The sequence below is a fragment of the Tenrec ecaudatus genome, chromosome 8 (genome assembly GCF_050624435.1).
Source record: "Tenrec ecaudatus isolate mTenEca1 chromosome 8, mTenEca1.hap1, whole genome shotgun sequence".
NCBI lineage: Eukaryota > Metazoa > Chordata > Mammalia > Afrosoricida > Tenrecidae > Tenrec > Tenrec ecaudatus.
Genome location: NC_134537.1, coordinates 10,202,730 through 10,218,905, shown reverse-complemented (window position 1 = coordinate 10,218,905; position 16,176 = coordinate 10,202,730). Strand labels below are relative to the sequence as shown.

At 43.8% G+C, this 16,176-nt stretch overlaps 1 pseudogene; it reads left to right on the top strand.

The window, feature by feature from the left end:
* LOC142454644 (O(6)-methylguanine-induced apoptosis 2-like) overlaps positions 1-16,176 on the top strand; it is a 103,716-nt pseudogene that overhangs the window by 50,192 nt on the left and 37,348 nt on the right.

Sequence of the window (16,176 nt, the reverse complement as noted above, 5' to 3'; positions counted from 1 at the left end):
ATACATCACATGCCTCCAGATTCCCATCTCAGGGTCTGCTTTTAAGGGAACCTGATATAGGTGACAAGTGGCTGATCAACACTTGGGAAGGACCTGCATCTTCTGAGGAGAACACTAGTGCAATGACCATTTCTTTACTGGCTTTGGAATCTTTCATTTTCACAATCCGGGAATATATAGTCCACTAGCATGGTAATACAGTGGTTAAGTATTCAATGAATAACTGAAAAGTTGGTGGTTCAAACCCATCCGCTGCTCCACAGGAGAAAGATGTGACAGTCTACTCCCCCAGATAGTTACAACCTTGAAAACACCGTGGGCAATTCTCCTTTGTCCGATTGAGTCACTGTGAGTCAGAATGGAGTTGACTGCAGTGGTTTTTGTTTTTTTATGAAAGAATAATGTAGGGGGCTGACTCTACGAGGTGAATTCATTTAGAGCAGAAAGATGGGGCTTTCTGGTGTTAAGAGAAGTTTCAGTCGATCATGCATGGATATGAATTTGTGCTATAACAATTGGGTTATGAAAAATAGACATATTTGTGTTATCTTGAATTGCTTCCCAAACACACAAATGATTAGAAATTGCTTTGAGGTATTTTTATTCTGGACTTTTTCTTTCCAGTTGTCCTCTCACCCGCCTCCTTAGCTTCATCGTTCGCTCCTGCGTGTTAACTCTCACCTTCGCACTATGATACTCATCTTAAAAACATAACTTCCTTGAGCTCCTCCAGCGCATTTATCTTCTCCAAGGAGCTCTGTCTTCACCTCTCTGTGTTCTCTTCCTCGAAACCGTGAGCTGAGGCCCAGTCTCTGCTCTTTAGGAAGAAGCCCTCTTCCCTGACTCACCCCGCCATGTTGCTTCCAGATGTTTCCATGTCTACTTTGGATTCCGATCCATTCCTCTGCTTTCCTAGGCATTCATCCAGTTGGTCAGGATAGTCCTGCTCTGCTCCCCTTGCTCATTCTTTCATTTCTCCGGTCCTGCCTCAACCCGCTGGCCTCTCTCTCGCTGCATTCTCCACTCCGGCAGAGGGCTGTTCCTTTCATGGCTGTCCTTGAAGTCCTTTGGTAAGAATCAGCACAAATAGGTCTATAACCACTTTGAGGGTTCCCTCTGCCCCCACCCTTCCCCCACGGCAGTGCTGTAAGTCCTCAGAAACTCAGACTAAAAACAACACCCATTTGTTCGCTCATAGTTCATAGGTCAGATGACATCCTAGCACGTCTCCCTTGGGTTCTCCGCTCAGGGACAGGATAGGACCGCCCCTCTGGTTTTCTCAGACTATAACTTTGCAACAATAGAAAGCCGTATCTTTCCCCCATGAGTACATATCGCCTTACTAAAGTTAAAATAAGAATGGCTCTGCCATTTATTATTCAATCCTTATTTCATTTTCTCATGTCATGTTTAAGGACTGCGGAATATTTACTGTATTCACCCAAGATCGTGGGCCCTGGGGAGGGTCTAGTCATTCCTAGCTCTGTGACCCTAGGACAATTGACTCCCCTATGACTCTCCATGTTTGCACCCGTAAAATAGGGATAATCATGGTACCTCCTTAAAAGAATGGTTGTAAGAATGCAATGAGTTTTTAAAGGCTTGTGGCCACAGTACTTGACACATAATAGGTGCCCCCAAACTTAGACATGATACATGGCTATGGTGTTATAATTAAAAATCATATTGATAGGTATTCATGTTTTTCATATTTCACCATTATGAAAAACCCTGTGTGTGTGTGTGTGGGGGGGTTCTTATACATAAACCTCACACTTCTGATAATTTCCTTGGAATAAACTGCTAGAAATAGAACCCGCAGATCAAAGGAGGCTATTTTTTTGTATCCACGCTGCCAAGTTGCCCCGTGGAAATCGCCTGCCCATGCAGACTCCCAGCATCAGAGTATGCGAGAGCCAGAGGGAAGGGAGACTGTAGGCACCATCTCCCAATCACGCCCTCACACATGAGAGCAGTTCTGAAAAGACAGAAGAATTAATCCTCCAGAGCAGATCTCAACCCGGGCGTCACAGTCACTCCTGAGATGTCCCAAGTCATCCAGTATCGATGATCATTAAAATTTCCAAATTTGCAAGTGATTTACTTTTTTAGAGAAATTTTAGAATGTGTTCCATGTTAACCCCAAAACACCCAGGGTTCCTTGGCTCAAATTCTTCTCAGTGCTTTAGAGGAACAGAGTTCCAGCTACAAAGAGAAGGTGCTTCTTTATGAGGATGGGGAGAACAATAAAATGTATATTTTTACAAGTGCCTAACTCCAGACTTTGGGCAGTAAAAGAGAAAGCTATTCCTAATAGCCTCCCAGTCAATTTGTAGGACATGCATGAAATTGAGGAAGTTAAAGTCAGGGCGCTGTAACATTGCTATTGGAAAAACTGTGAACCGAGTGGGATAAAATGTGGCCAAGAACTCACCACTATAAGAGCCCGGGTTTGCTGGTTGGATAGAGACGGGTAGAATCCCAAAGGCTACCGCTTTTACTCCTTCAAATGTCGAGCTGAACTCACACCTATGTGAGAATAACCCACCATTTATGGAAGCATTTTACCCAAGGACAAAGTCTGAGGAAAGAAAGGGGCATGGAAACAGGAAACACAGAGAAGAACTGGAACAAGTGATCATATATTGCAATGAATGAGTTATAACAAAATGTGCACTCATTATACGTAAAATGGATGATCTGCTCGGCCAAGCTTCATCTAACTCTTTGTTTGTAGCTACTCTTTGTTTCATCCAGGAACATCAATCTTTTTAAAAACTAGTTTTATTGCCATAATTCACATGTCATATAATTGAGTTGTTCATTCATATTAGGAAGAGTTGTGAAATTATCACCACAATCAATTTCAGAACATTTTTTCTTATATACCCTGTTATATAAGCTCCCATATCTTCAGTGATCGCTTTATGAGGGTAAGTATTGAGTAGGACCCCATCCTACAAATAAATTTTTCTTAGATTGGAGATAGAATTAAGTGCGAGTCCCAAATCCAAATATATATCTTTGGTTTATATATCTCTTTAAAGACACCATTATTATTTTATGATAGAGAACATTACAAAGTATCCCCCTGCAGCATAAGATAATTCTATTGATAGTGTCACCAACTTTGCTAATGGTATAGATTTAAAAACACAGTTGAGAAAAGGAAATTTAACAAGTATAGACCGGCTTCAGACAGCAATACATGAATTGTTGACTTGTACAGATTAAATTGTTAAGTGACCACTATGTACACAAACAATGGGGGGGTTGGCAATAGGACAGAACTTCCAATAACACTCATTCACAAAGTCAGAACCATGCCTACCAAACTAACACATGTCATAAGTAAGCAAGAAGGGCATTAAAATATTGAATAGATGATCATCCCAGGCTCGTCCCAGGCCACCATTCAGTGGGCTCCTTCAAAGCAAGAGATCCAAGCCAACATCCAATGACTGCCAATTCCCTAACCTTGGGAGAGCAGTCAGCTGCTTCTTCTCACAGCAGTGCATTTAAGCCTAAAGCCCTGGAGCGGAGTCAGTTCCTTAACAGTTGAGTTTGAGGCAAAGCCCAGTTTACTTTGTTAAGTTTCACATTGGATCCTCATGGTGTGACCCATGAAGGATGTTGTGTGGTAGGGTCTAAAGTCCCAGCAGTCTAGAGCACAAGGCCTGGGCCACCAAAGGATGGATAGAAACTAGGTCAAGAGTGTCCACTGAGGATCAGAGTACTGGCGTCTTCTCCCCTTGCGTTCTATAGAGGTATTGTTAAGTGTTTCCCCAAAGAGAGGTTGCTCCCCCCCGGGTTTACTCACCAACAGAAATGGAATCACCTTCTCTGAGACAAATGTGCCCACCGTCCTGAGACTTGACTTGATCTCCAATAAGCTTTGCTCATCAGTCTTGTAGGAATGTCTGTTGATTTGCGATGCCCTTGTACAACTCGATTACAGCAATTAAACGGCCTTTTCCTTCTCCCCTGAGGTGAGGTCCCCTTTGTCAAAGTGGTTTGGAAGATGCGCAGTTAGCAGCAGCGACATATGGTTCTTGGGTTCTAGGCAGAGTTGGCATCCAATTTTTTTTAAATGAAAAGTTTTTTTTTAATCTGCTGAGAGATGAACACTACTACTGGAGGAAAGAAGATAATAAATAATAGATGATAGGTAGATAGATAGATAGATAGATAGATAGATAGATAAAACTCTCAAAAGCATTGGCACTGGAACTTTTAAGACAAAGAGTGTGGAGGTCTGGCTTGACTCAAGATGGGAGGGCATTAGAACAAGCAGCTCTAACAGGGGACCGTGGATGGTGGCAGGGAGTGCAATGAGCTGAGCTGAGCTCGGGCCCAGCCTGGAGGGAGAGGGGAAGCGATGTCGTAGCTCGGGTGAGAAAGAAAGACTGTGAGGACCTAATGGTCTCAATGCCATAAAAGAACACACCTGATGCTCTCTGAGCCTATGGGGTTGAAGGACAAGTGCTGTCCTAAAAAGTGGACATGCCCAGTAATCAAGTTTAAAATTCCTCACATCCTAAGCACGGGCAGGGATTATGCTGTTGATCTGGAAATGGGTAAAAATGGCTGACATTAGGGTTTGGGGACTGTTTTGGTGAATGGTTTCTGTCTATCAAAATAATCCCAAACTTAGTGGCTTTAAACAACAACTCAAATGTTGTAGACTTGGGTAGAATAATGCTATTTGGAAGAGGTGGTGAGTGGGCAGGCGAGGCTTGCAGAGCCAAATCACTGTTACATGAGTCGTTCTGGCCTCGTGGAGGGCCAATTTCCCCAGGGAAGCACTTTATTATGAGAAAGCTCTAGGTGCATGAAAGTCTTTCATTGGACGGAAGTCAGAGCTGCCTACCTGCAATTTCCTCCTACAGGCCCCAGATGGGTGCACTGAGCCCAAGGGAATAGCAAATGCATGTGCAGTCACTCAAGAAGACCCCGAGATGCTAAGATAGAGCACGCGTTCACACTATTTCTGGTAAAACTGTTACACATCCTTGTAGATCTTGAGAGAATCGCCCCTTCTCCTTGCAAGATGACCAGCTGCACACGAGTCCCCATTGCGCCAAGCCCCTGGTTCATATAATGAAATCAATTCTCCCTTGGGAGGAGAGACGGCGAGTCACTGGGACCGGGCCGAGAGAATGATCTTGAAGTGCTCTGCTGAGGCAGAGGCCAAGTCAGCCCAAAGCCCAGGCCCACTGCCATTGAGTCAGGATTCACTCGCAGCAACCGTGTTCAGGGTCTCTCGGCTGCACATCGCTACGGGAGCAAATTGTCTCATCTTTCTCCCTTGGAGCAGCTGATGGATTCGAACACCACTGACCTTGCAATCGGCAGTCTGATGCCTAACCCACCGTGCCACCAGGGCCCGTGAGTTATAAAACAGAACATTGACATTAGACAGGTAACCCCTCAGGAGCCTAAAACAGCTTATTGAGGCAAGGGCCAATGTCCTGAACCTAAATTATACACTTAATTTTTTAAAACTTCTGATTCATGTTAAGTATAGACTTAGAATAAATGTCTAGCCTTTGAAGGCAAAATAAAAAATTACTGAATGTAATCACATTATCTCATTAAAACCTTTCAATAACTCCGAAGGGGGATCGGAAGATTTCTTTCATGGGTAGGAGAACGGCATCTCAGGAAGCTTGAGTTTACACTGAACCAAACATTGCTGCTGTTGGCTGCCACTGAGTCAACTCCTAATGCAGGGGAACCTCAAGCAAAAGAATGAAAAGCTGCCTGGCCTGGTACCAGACAGGCAAGTTGGAATACAATGCCTTAGAGGCAAGGGGTTTGAGAGGAGAGCTAGGCCTGGCACTAATCCACACTGGCCTTCAATGTTGGATTGCCAAATAAGCACGGTAAGCATGGACTTGCTTGTGCTTACTTTCTAATCTGTAGTAAGCAATTAGTAACTGTGCAAAAAGAGCCCATGCTTACCTTGCTTGTTGGGTAATCCACCCTGCTGGTGTTCATGGGTCAGGCAAGAGCAATGCTGAGGCCAGGCAATGGGGTCCTTTGTGATCAGGTGTTCATGTGTGGCAGGAGAACGCTCTGTCCTCGTGCCTTTTGGTCAGCCACCAGAGCAGGAGCCAAGGGGCAAATGCCATTGAGTCCCTGAACTGAGGCGAGAGGAACCGAAGCCTGGAGAGCAGGGGCCCTCATACAAAAGCACAGGATGAAACTCTGCTAGCTTTCCAGAAGGTAGATCACAGGATGACTTGGATGGTAGGTGCCTCAATAGGTTCCCAGCACCTCCCTTCCCACTGAGGTCTCCCCTTCTCTCAGACTCTGCTCCTCATTTTACTCACCTAACCGTAGGCGGAATGCATGTGTATTGGTATAGGCCAGTCAGTTTGTGGCAATTCGTCGCAGCCCCAATAAGGAAGTAACGCAAACTAACACAAATTTGTGATTCGAACCTGTGGGGGAACCCTTGCAACTAGACATGGACCAAAGCAGATAGGAGGGCTTGTGGCCCGACCAACGTGGGCTTGTACCTTAGGCTGGTGTCATGGTTTGAACTGTGACCCCTGATATCTGTGAATGGGACCTTATTTGGATTCTATATGATCTTGGCAGAAATAATTAAGTAACACGAGGTCATAGTGGAGCAGAAAACTCTCCCTGGGATCCAGTCAATGCTGACTCCTAGTGACCCTATAGGACAGAGTAGAATGGCCCTTAGACATATCTGGTTGTAAATCTTTATGGGAGCAGACAACCTCGTCTTTCTCTCTTGGAGTGGCTCAGGGGTTCAAACTACTGCCCTTGCAATTAACAGCCCAAAGCATGACCCAGTGTGGCACGAGGGCCTCTTGACTAGAGAAGAGTGGGTCCTTAATCCAGTCCATCTGGTGTCTTATAGAAAGAAGGGAAAGGCCCACAGAGCCATATGGAAAAAGCAGCAGAGGTTAGAGTTACTGTCACAAGTCAAGGATCACTTGGGACCACCAGAAGCCAGAAAAGGCAAGAAAGAATCTTGCCAGAGACTTTAGAGAGGGCATGGTGACCATGACACTTTGGCTTCAGACTTCTGGCCTCCAAAAAATATATATTTTTAAATCATTTTATTGGGGGCTCATATAACTCTTATCAAAATCCATACATACATCAATTGTATAAAGCACATTTATATATATGCTACACTCATCATTCTCAAAACATTTGCTCTCCACGTAAGCCCCTGGTGTCAGCTCCTCATTTTTCTCCTCCCTCCTCACTCCCTCACGAACTCTTGATAATTTATAAATTATTATTTTGTCATATTTTACACTGTCCAATGTCTAATCGATTCCCCCTCTCTAACCCACCCTCCCTCCACCCTCCAGTATCACCACTTTCACATTGGTCTGCCCTGGATTCCCCGTGTTTCCAGTTCCTATCTGTACCAGTGTACATCCTCTGGTCTAGCCAGATTTGTAAGGTAGAATTGGGATCATGATACTTGGTGGGGAGGAAGCATTTAGGAACTAGAGAAAAGTTGTATGTTTCATCTTTGAACACTGCACCCTGATTGGCTCATCTCCTCCGTGTTATCCTTCCATAAGAGATGTCCAGTTGCCTACAGATGGACTTTGGGTCCCCACTCCACACTCCCCCTCATTCACAATGATATGATTTTTTGTTCTTTGATGCCTGATAACTGATCCCTTCAACACCTCATGATCACACAGGCTGGTGTGCTTCTTCCATGTGGGCTTTGTTGCTTCTGAACTAGATGGCCGCTTGTCTATCTTCAAGCCTTTAAGACCCCAGATGCTATATCTTTTGATAGCCAGGCACCATCAGCCTTTTTCCCATTTGCTTATGCACCCATTTGTCTTCAGCGATATGATTTTTTGTTCTTTAGTGCCTGATAACGTTTCCCTTCAGCACCTGTGATCTCACAGGCTGGGGTGCTTCTTCCATGTGTGGCCTCCAAAATTTTGAGACAATAGTTTTTTTGTTGCTTTCGGTCAGGCCCATTTGCAGTACTTTGCTAGGGCAGCCCAAGGAAATAAATGCAATTAGATGTGCTAGAAGAGGAGCCTGAGTCCGATTTGAATGTCAGCTTTTGATTTGCAAGTGGGGGAAATGGGGGAGCCAACGAGGAGGCAAAGAGAGGGTACTCTGTGCAAGCAAGTCACCAGTGTGGGTCAGTCTGAATGGGGAGCTCTGAGAAACCGTGGAGTAGGCCTCAGAGGTGGCCCACCTAAGAGCTAAGGAAACTGTGGTTTTTTGGTCAATTATTGCTCTTGGTGCTTCACCCCACCCCACTCAGGCATTTCCAGCTGGCCCCACCAGGGCTGCTACTCAGACAAAAAGTCATCGGTGCCTGCAACCAGAAGCCTTTGGTGTATAGGGGAGTATAGTGCTGAGAGCATATGGTGGGCCTAACAGGGTCTAGGGTGACTGACTTCATGCAAACAGCCAGTCAATGGCCAGTCAACGGATGCTCCCACTTAGCAGATTCAGGAGAATCCTCGCAGGGTTCAGTGGGAATGTGCCTTGGAGGCTGGAAGGGCTTGGTGACTCAGTGTACCCATTCTTTCATTGGTCAGACCTCTGAAATTACAAGAGAGTGTGGAATGTGAACAGTTGGCTCCAGGCACCTGGGATTTTGACTGGGGGTTCTCTGATGACTGGAGAGAGGGTTTCTGACTAGAGATGGAGACACTTCATGAAGAACGAGAGAAAGATTTTTCTGTGGAACTCCCTTACTTGATCACGTGCAGGCGTGACTGAGTATTGGCAAGGAGAAGAAGAAGAAAGAGCAAGCCAAAGGACACTTTTTATATATAAAGGGAACAAGAACCTCACAAGGCACACCTAGGCCAGGTAAATGACCACAGGTGAAATACAACTGGGAGGGTGCCATGTTCAGAAGAATGGTAACCTGAGTCACTCTGTGGATGAAAGAAAAGCCACAGAAATTCAGGACCCACACACTCACAGAAAAGAATATTTTGCTCAGTCGAAAAGATGGGAAGAAAAATCTGTGGGGAGAGGGTTCAGGAGAAGGTTGGAGCTGATGTGTCAGCCATCCAAACGTTCACTGGAAGCCGCCCTCTGTGGGAAGCAGCACTGCTGACTGACTGTCCTGCAGCCAACTTGAACTTCCAGCAAGGATACAGAACCTCGGGGAGGACATCTTCCTCTGGAGTTAATCCTGACGTGCAACAAAATACTGAGGGGGTAAAATGGAAGAGAGAAAAGTTTTGTATGAAGTGACCGTTCGCTGCTAGGGCTTCTAAAGAGAACAACGGAGAGGGAAAGAAATGCACTCCAGATGCCGGAAGGTGGATTTCAAAACCGCTTGCAAAAAGAAAAGAAAATAGGTACAAATCTATGACCAGAGGATCTAGGCCAGAGGCTCTCAACCTGTGGGTCATGACCCCTTTGGGGGTTGAATGACCCTTTCACAGGGGTCGCCCGATTCATAGCAGTAGCAAAATGACAGTGATGAAGGAGCAACAACAATAATATGGTTGAGGGGGTCACCACCACATGAGGAGCTGTATTGAAAGGTAGCAGCATTAGGAAGGTTGAGAACCCCTGAAAAACACAAGACAAATTGGAGGTAAGAAAAATAGGAAATCACAATAATCCCAGAAGAAGGTATTTTCACAGAGAATTGTGGTTGCCCATGAGGCATAGGGGGTCATGCTTTGGGCTACTGACCTCAAGATTTGTGCTTCAAAACCATTAGCCGCTTCCCAGGAGCAGGACGAGGCTTCCTACTCTAGAAACGTTTCAGTCCCTGTCCTATAGAGTCACTAAAAAGGAATTGCATGGCCAAGTGCTATGATAAAAATAAGATACAAGCTATCACATTTTCAGTAAAACCTGTGATCACCTCAAGTGCTGGAGAAACTGATAATAGTAAGAATAAGTAAATCTTGATAGGACTCTTCATATATTCTGTCCATTCTAAAAAGCATCTTATCCTATTTGGTCCTTGTACCCATCCTGTAAAGTAGGAAGAGAAAACAGAGGGTCCGTGTGACTAAGTGGCTTGACAGACAGCGAGCCAGTAGTCCAGGTGGGTCAAATAAAAATGGACGTAGATGAGGTGGACTTGCAGCTGGTTCAGCTGTTGCTCAAAGGGTGTGGATTAATGCCCCCACATGAACCCAGAGAGCAATTTCTAGTGTCTCCTGAGCCAGCTCTGCCTTTGGCATATCTCTGGTTAACGTTTGCAGGATGATCCTGAGGCAGGTTGCATCACACCAGGAGGCATCGAGAAGGAGCTTTGGTAGATCCATGTTCAGAGGGATCATGAGGAACTGGACTTCATGGACAAAGGTAACCTGTTCGTGCCCAGGCTGAGGAGTCTCTGGTGAAGCATCGGTCATGGGAAATTCCAGGGGCATGTTGGGATGGGGCGGAGATCACCACAAGCCTCACCCAAGCTGCCAGGATGTTTTGCTGGTCTAGACCAGCCCACATTTCTTGAGGGCCTGGGAGTCGGGGATGACCGTCTACCCCCAGCTCCCCACGCTCACCATTTCTGTCTGGGTCACACTGACCTGGCTAGTGGTAAGGAATGGCCAGCAATACATTACTGCAATACCCCAATTAATGGGACAATTTGCTGCCCAGTCCCTTCAGGCTTTTGAATTTCACAACCAAGACCTCATTTCTGATTGCAGTTTCTGTGGCCACATTCTTGCATACTTCTGGGTGTTTGGTCTTTTTCAATATTATTGTCTCTGCTTCCTGCCCTTCCTGAGTTTCTCATGGATTTTTTTTGTCCATTGGATGATCTTTTGTATCACTTTTGAATGTTTCTATGTACTTATGTCATTCTCCCCCATGCCCCCGGCCCCAGCCCCGTGCCATGCTATTATTTCTAGGATTTGGTTTATAAGAGACAGATTATGAGGTTTCACCAGGCTGTCATCTTGAAACCACCATGTGAACTTTAAATACTCGATTAAAAACAAAAAACTATTCGTAAAGTTTCCATCTGAGAGCCATGTTGTTGCGGGGTGATTATGTTAGTCTGGGTTGACTAGAGAAACAAATTCATAGACACTCATATGTGTATAAGAAAGAGTTTTATATACAAGAGCAATTGAATATTGAGAAGATATCCCAGCCCAGTCCAGATCAAGTCCATAATTTGATATTAGCCCATATGTCCGATACCAATCTATAAGTTCCTCTTCAAGTCCACACAACACATACCATGACACTGGATGCAGGAAGATCACATGCCAGTGGGAGGAAAGTCTTGTGGATCTAGTGGCGGTGGAAGCATCTCAGCGCTGGCAGGGGTGTCCACGTGTCTCCTTCAGCTCCAAGCACTCTAACGTAGCTCAAGGAATGTCTCCCAGCGTGTGAGCGCGTGTCCTGCCTCCAGCGAGCTATTTATCTCCTTAGCACTTCCAAATGAGGTCATCACACTGCGATCTGACTGTCAGGCTAAACTCCACCCCTTCACTCTCAAGTCTCAAATGGGCAACAGATGGGGTAACTACCACAGTGCAGTTAGGTGTCATCGAGTTGGTGCTCTGCCATAGACACCTGGTGCACACAGACCAAAACACGGCTCAGTCCTGTGCCTCCCTCACCATTGTTCTCTCTGAGCCCATTGCGTCAATCCATCCTGTTGAGGGCCTTCCTCTCTCTCTGCCCCTCCACTTTACCAAGCACGATGTCCTTTTCCAGAGACTGGTCTCTCTCGACAACATGTCCAAAGGATGGGGACAAAGTCTCACCATCCTGGCTTCCAAGGAGCATTATGGCTATACTTCTCCCAAGACGGATCTGTTGATTCTACTGGCAGTCCATGCTACTGTTAATATTCTTTGTCAGCACCCTAATTCAAATGTATCCATTTTCCTTAGTTCTTCCTTATTTGATGCTTAACTTTCACATGCATATGATGTGATGTAGAATACCGTGGCTCGGGTCAGGTACATCTGAGCCCTCAAAGTAAATGCCTTGCTTTTCAACTCTTTAAAAAGGTGTTGTGCAGCGTATCCGCCCAGTGCAATGCATCCGTTGAACTCTTGACTGCTGCTCTCGTGAGCGTTGATTGTGGAACCAAGCAACAAAAATCCTGGTCGGCTTCAACCCTTTCTCCACTTACCGTGAAGATTCCTGTTTGGCCCAGTTGTGAGGATCTTGGACTGTTTTACATTGAGTTGTAACCCTGAAGGCTGCAACCCTTGATCTTCATCAGCTCATGTTTCAAATCCTCCTCGCTCTCAGCAAGCGATGCTGTGCTATCTCCATATCGCAGGTGGTTAATAAGCCTTCCTCCAAACTTGATGCCACATTCTTCTTCATAGGATCCAGCTTCTCTGATGATTTGCTCAGCTTACAGAGCGAATAGGAATGGTGAGAAGATGCAACCCTGACCCACGCCTTTCCTGAGTTTAAACCATGCAGTATTCCTTTGTTCTGTTCACACAACTGCCTCTTGATTCATGTCCAGGTTCCACATATGCACAAAGTGTTCTCGAGTTTCCATTCTTCTCAAGGCTATCCACAGTTTGTTATCATCCACACTGTTGAATGTGCAGCCAATAAATCCAAGTCAACAGCTTTCTAGGATTCTTTGCTTTCAGTCAAGATCCATGTGACATCAGCAATGATATCCTTAGTTCCGTGCCCTCATCTGAATCTAACCTGAACCTCTGCAGCTTCCTGTCAATGTACTTCATCAACCATGGTTGCGTGATCTTCAGTGATATTGTGATATTCATGATATTGTTCTATCATTTGAACATTTTCTTGGGTCACCTTTCTTTGGAATGGGTGCAAATATGGATCTCTTCCAGGCAGTTGGCCAAATAGCTATCGTCTAAATTCCCTGGTGAAGTTGAGTGATTGCTTTCAGTTCTTCAGCAGCTGTTGAAACATTTCCATCAGTATTCCATCAATTCCTGGAGACCTGTTTTTGGCTAATGCGTTCAGTACAGCTTGGACTTCTGTCTCCTAGAACCATTGATTCTGGTTCATACGCTACCTCCCCAAATGGTGGAATTTCAACTAATTATTTTTGGTACAGTGATTCCGCATATTCTTTCCATCTTCATTTGATTTGTTCTGCATCATTAATTATTTTGCCCACAGTATCTTTCAATATTTCAAATCAAGACTTGAATTTTTTTCTTGAGCTCTTTCAATTTAAGATATGCTGAGCACCTGCTTCCTTTTGGGTTTTCTAACTCTAGTCTTTACACATTTCATTTTAATATTTTACTTTGTCTCCTCGAGCTACCCTTTGAAAACTTTCTGTTCAGATCTTTGACTTCATAATTTCTTTCATTTTCATTCTACAGTTAAGAAAAAGTCTCAACATCTCTTCTGACATCCACTTTGATCTTTTCTTTCTTTTTTGTCTTTTTTTTGTTTAACCTTTTGCTTTTTCCTGTATGACGGCCTCGATGTGATCCCACAGCTTTTCAGGTCTTCTGTCATTAGTGTTCAATGCAGCAAATCTGTGTTTGAGATGTTCACAAAGTTCAAGTGGGATAGACTTAAGGTCATAATTTGGCTCTTGTCAACTTGATTAATTTTGTTCAACTTTATCCTGAGCTTATATATGAGCCATTAGTGGTCTGTTCCACAGCCACTGCCCCGTCCCCCCACACTCAGCTTGGATTTAGCTCCCGATATTGAGCTTCTCTGTCGTCTCTTCCCACAGACGTAGTCAATTTGGCTTCTATGTATTGCATCTGGAGAGGTTCACATATATAGTCACCCTTTGTGTTGTTGGAAAAAAGATATTTGCAATGAACAAATCTTTGTTCTTGTAAAATTCCATTGTAAGATCTTTAGCTTCATTTCTATCACCAAGAGCACATTTTCCAACTACTGCTTTTTCCTCTTTGTTTCTAACTTTTGCATTCCAATCACCAATCTATGCCTCTTGAGTGCATGTTTAAGATGTTGGTAGAATTCTTCAATTTCGTCATCATTAGCTTTAGTGGTTGGTGTACACAGTTGAATAATTAGTGTATTAATGGATTTCCTCAAAGGTAGAGAGATATAATTCAACACAGACAGCGTTGTGCTTCTAGATGGATCTTTTGCATCCATCTTTTGACAATGAATGCCATGTCATTCCTGTTGATTGTATCATTCCTGGCATCGTAAACCATAAGGTTTTCCAATTAAAAACGGCAAGGACCTGTCCATTTCCGTTCACTAACACCAGTGAAATCGATCTTTATGCATTTCATTTTGAGGATTTCAACTCTCCTAAATTCCTACTTCGTACATTGCAAGGTTCAATCATTAATAGATGTTTGCAGCAGCAAAGAACGATCCTGAAGGCTTTACTCCATGCACATCATTCTGATCGATTTTACCTTGAGAAAGCTAGGCTTCCTTAGTCATAATTTCAGCGCCTTCTCACCTGTGGGGTCCACCCTCTGGCGTGGTCTCTGACAGTGTTCTGCTGCTCTTCGTTAGGCTTCATTATCTGACAATGTTTCGATGCTTCGCATGAGGTTTTCAGCGTCTAGCTCCTGTGAAGCAGACAGCTCAATTCCTTCCTCGGCGTCTCTTCGTAGTCTGGACGCTTCACTCTGGTTGACTCTGCTGGCAATGGAAACACCTGTGGTCCAGCTTCCAGAAACAACAAAAAGACACACCAGTCACCCACAGTACAACAAACTGATAGACAAGTCGTGGTTGAGGACCACAGGAGGCTAAAAAATTTAACCTTAAAATGAAGTTACTTTTCCCCTCCAATTCAACCCCATAGCACAAAAGGCTTGTTATTCTCATTGGCCCAGGCAGCCCGTTTCCTCTCTTCTCACACACCCACACAGGTGTCTCTTTTTGTCAAAGACCGAAATGGCAGTGACAATATTTCATCAAACATATTGTAGACCCGTAATTTTTTTCTGTGAAATCCTGGAAAAAAGGCTTGGAATATCTCCCAGAACAGCTGCTTGTAAAGCATCCAGTTAAAGTTATAATAGCTAGAGGCCATGAAATTATAACTTATTTTGGTGATTAAGTAACATTTCAACTTTTTTCAATATCTATTACATAGCCACAACTTTCTAACTTATCTTTCCAAAACATTTCATTTAGTCTATCAAAGCTCCGTATACACCTTTTTATTCTTCCTTCTGGTCTTGGTGAGAACAAGTCAGGACAAGATCATTTAAATGGATCATCTCATCTGCTGATGTTCCTGAAACGATGTTCTACAAATTCAACATGAAATAATAGCAAATGTAGTTTACAGTTAGTAGCCTAGTAAGATTCTCACAGTCCAAATTTATTCTTTGATTTAAATCTCAGGTGATATGAGGGGGTTTCAGAAAGTTTATGGAAAAAATTCCATTATCTTTCAATTTGTTAAACTTTTTGAAGTTGATGGACTTTTTGAAGTTGTCTCATCTATCAGGGTAGGTCAAATGTATTGCTACAAAATCATTGACATTTTTATTAAACAAAGATATGAAAATGTGGAACTATTGTTTCTTGATAGATTCTCCATGTAGTTCTACATTTTTAAAAGTGATGTTTTGTCTTTTTTAATAATTATTAAAAGGTCATTTTATTTGGGGTTCTTACAGCTTTTATAACAATCCATACATCAATTGTATCAAGCATGTTTGTACATATGTTCCCATGATTATTTTCTAGGCATTTTCTTTTTATTGAGCCCTTGGTATCAGCTCCTCTTTTCTCCCTCCCCCCTCATTACCCCTTGATAAATTATTAGTCATCGTATTATTATTTATCATATAATTATTTGATATGATAATAAACCATCATAATTCATTATTATAGAATATTTATCATATAATTATTTTCATATCTTAAATCAACCGCTATCTTCCTTCCCCCAAGTTTCTGTTGCTTGTCTCCCTTGGGGGGGGGGGTTGGCTATGTGTCGATCAGTTCCCCCTTCCTACCCTCCTCTCCCCATTTTTCTCCTACCCTCTTGGTATCACTACTCCCATTCCTGTTTCTGCATTCCATGTGTCATGAGCTCCTATCTCTTATCTGCACCTGTGCACATGCTCCGTGGTCAAGCTCACAGGAAAGGCAGTACTGAGGTCATGATAGTGGGGGGTGAGGAAGCCTCAAGGAACCAGAGGAATATTGTGTGTTACATCGGTGCTTTATTGTGCCCTGGTTAACTCATCCCTTCCTTGTGACCTTTCTGTGAGGGGATGTCCCATTGTCTAC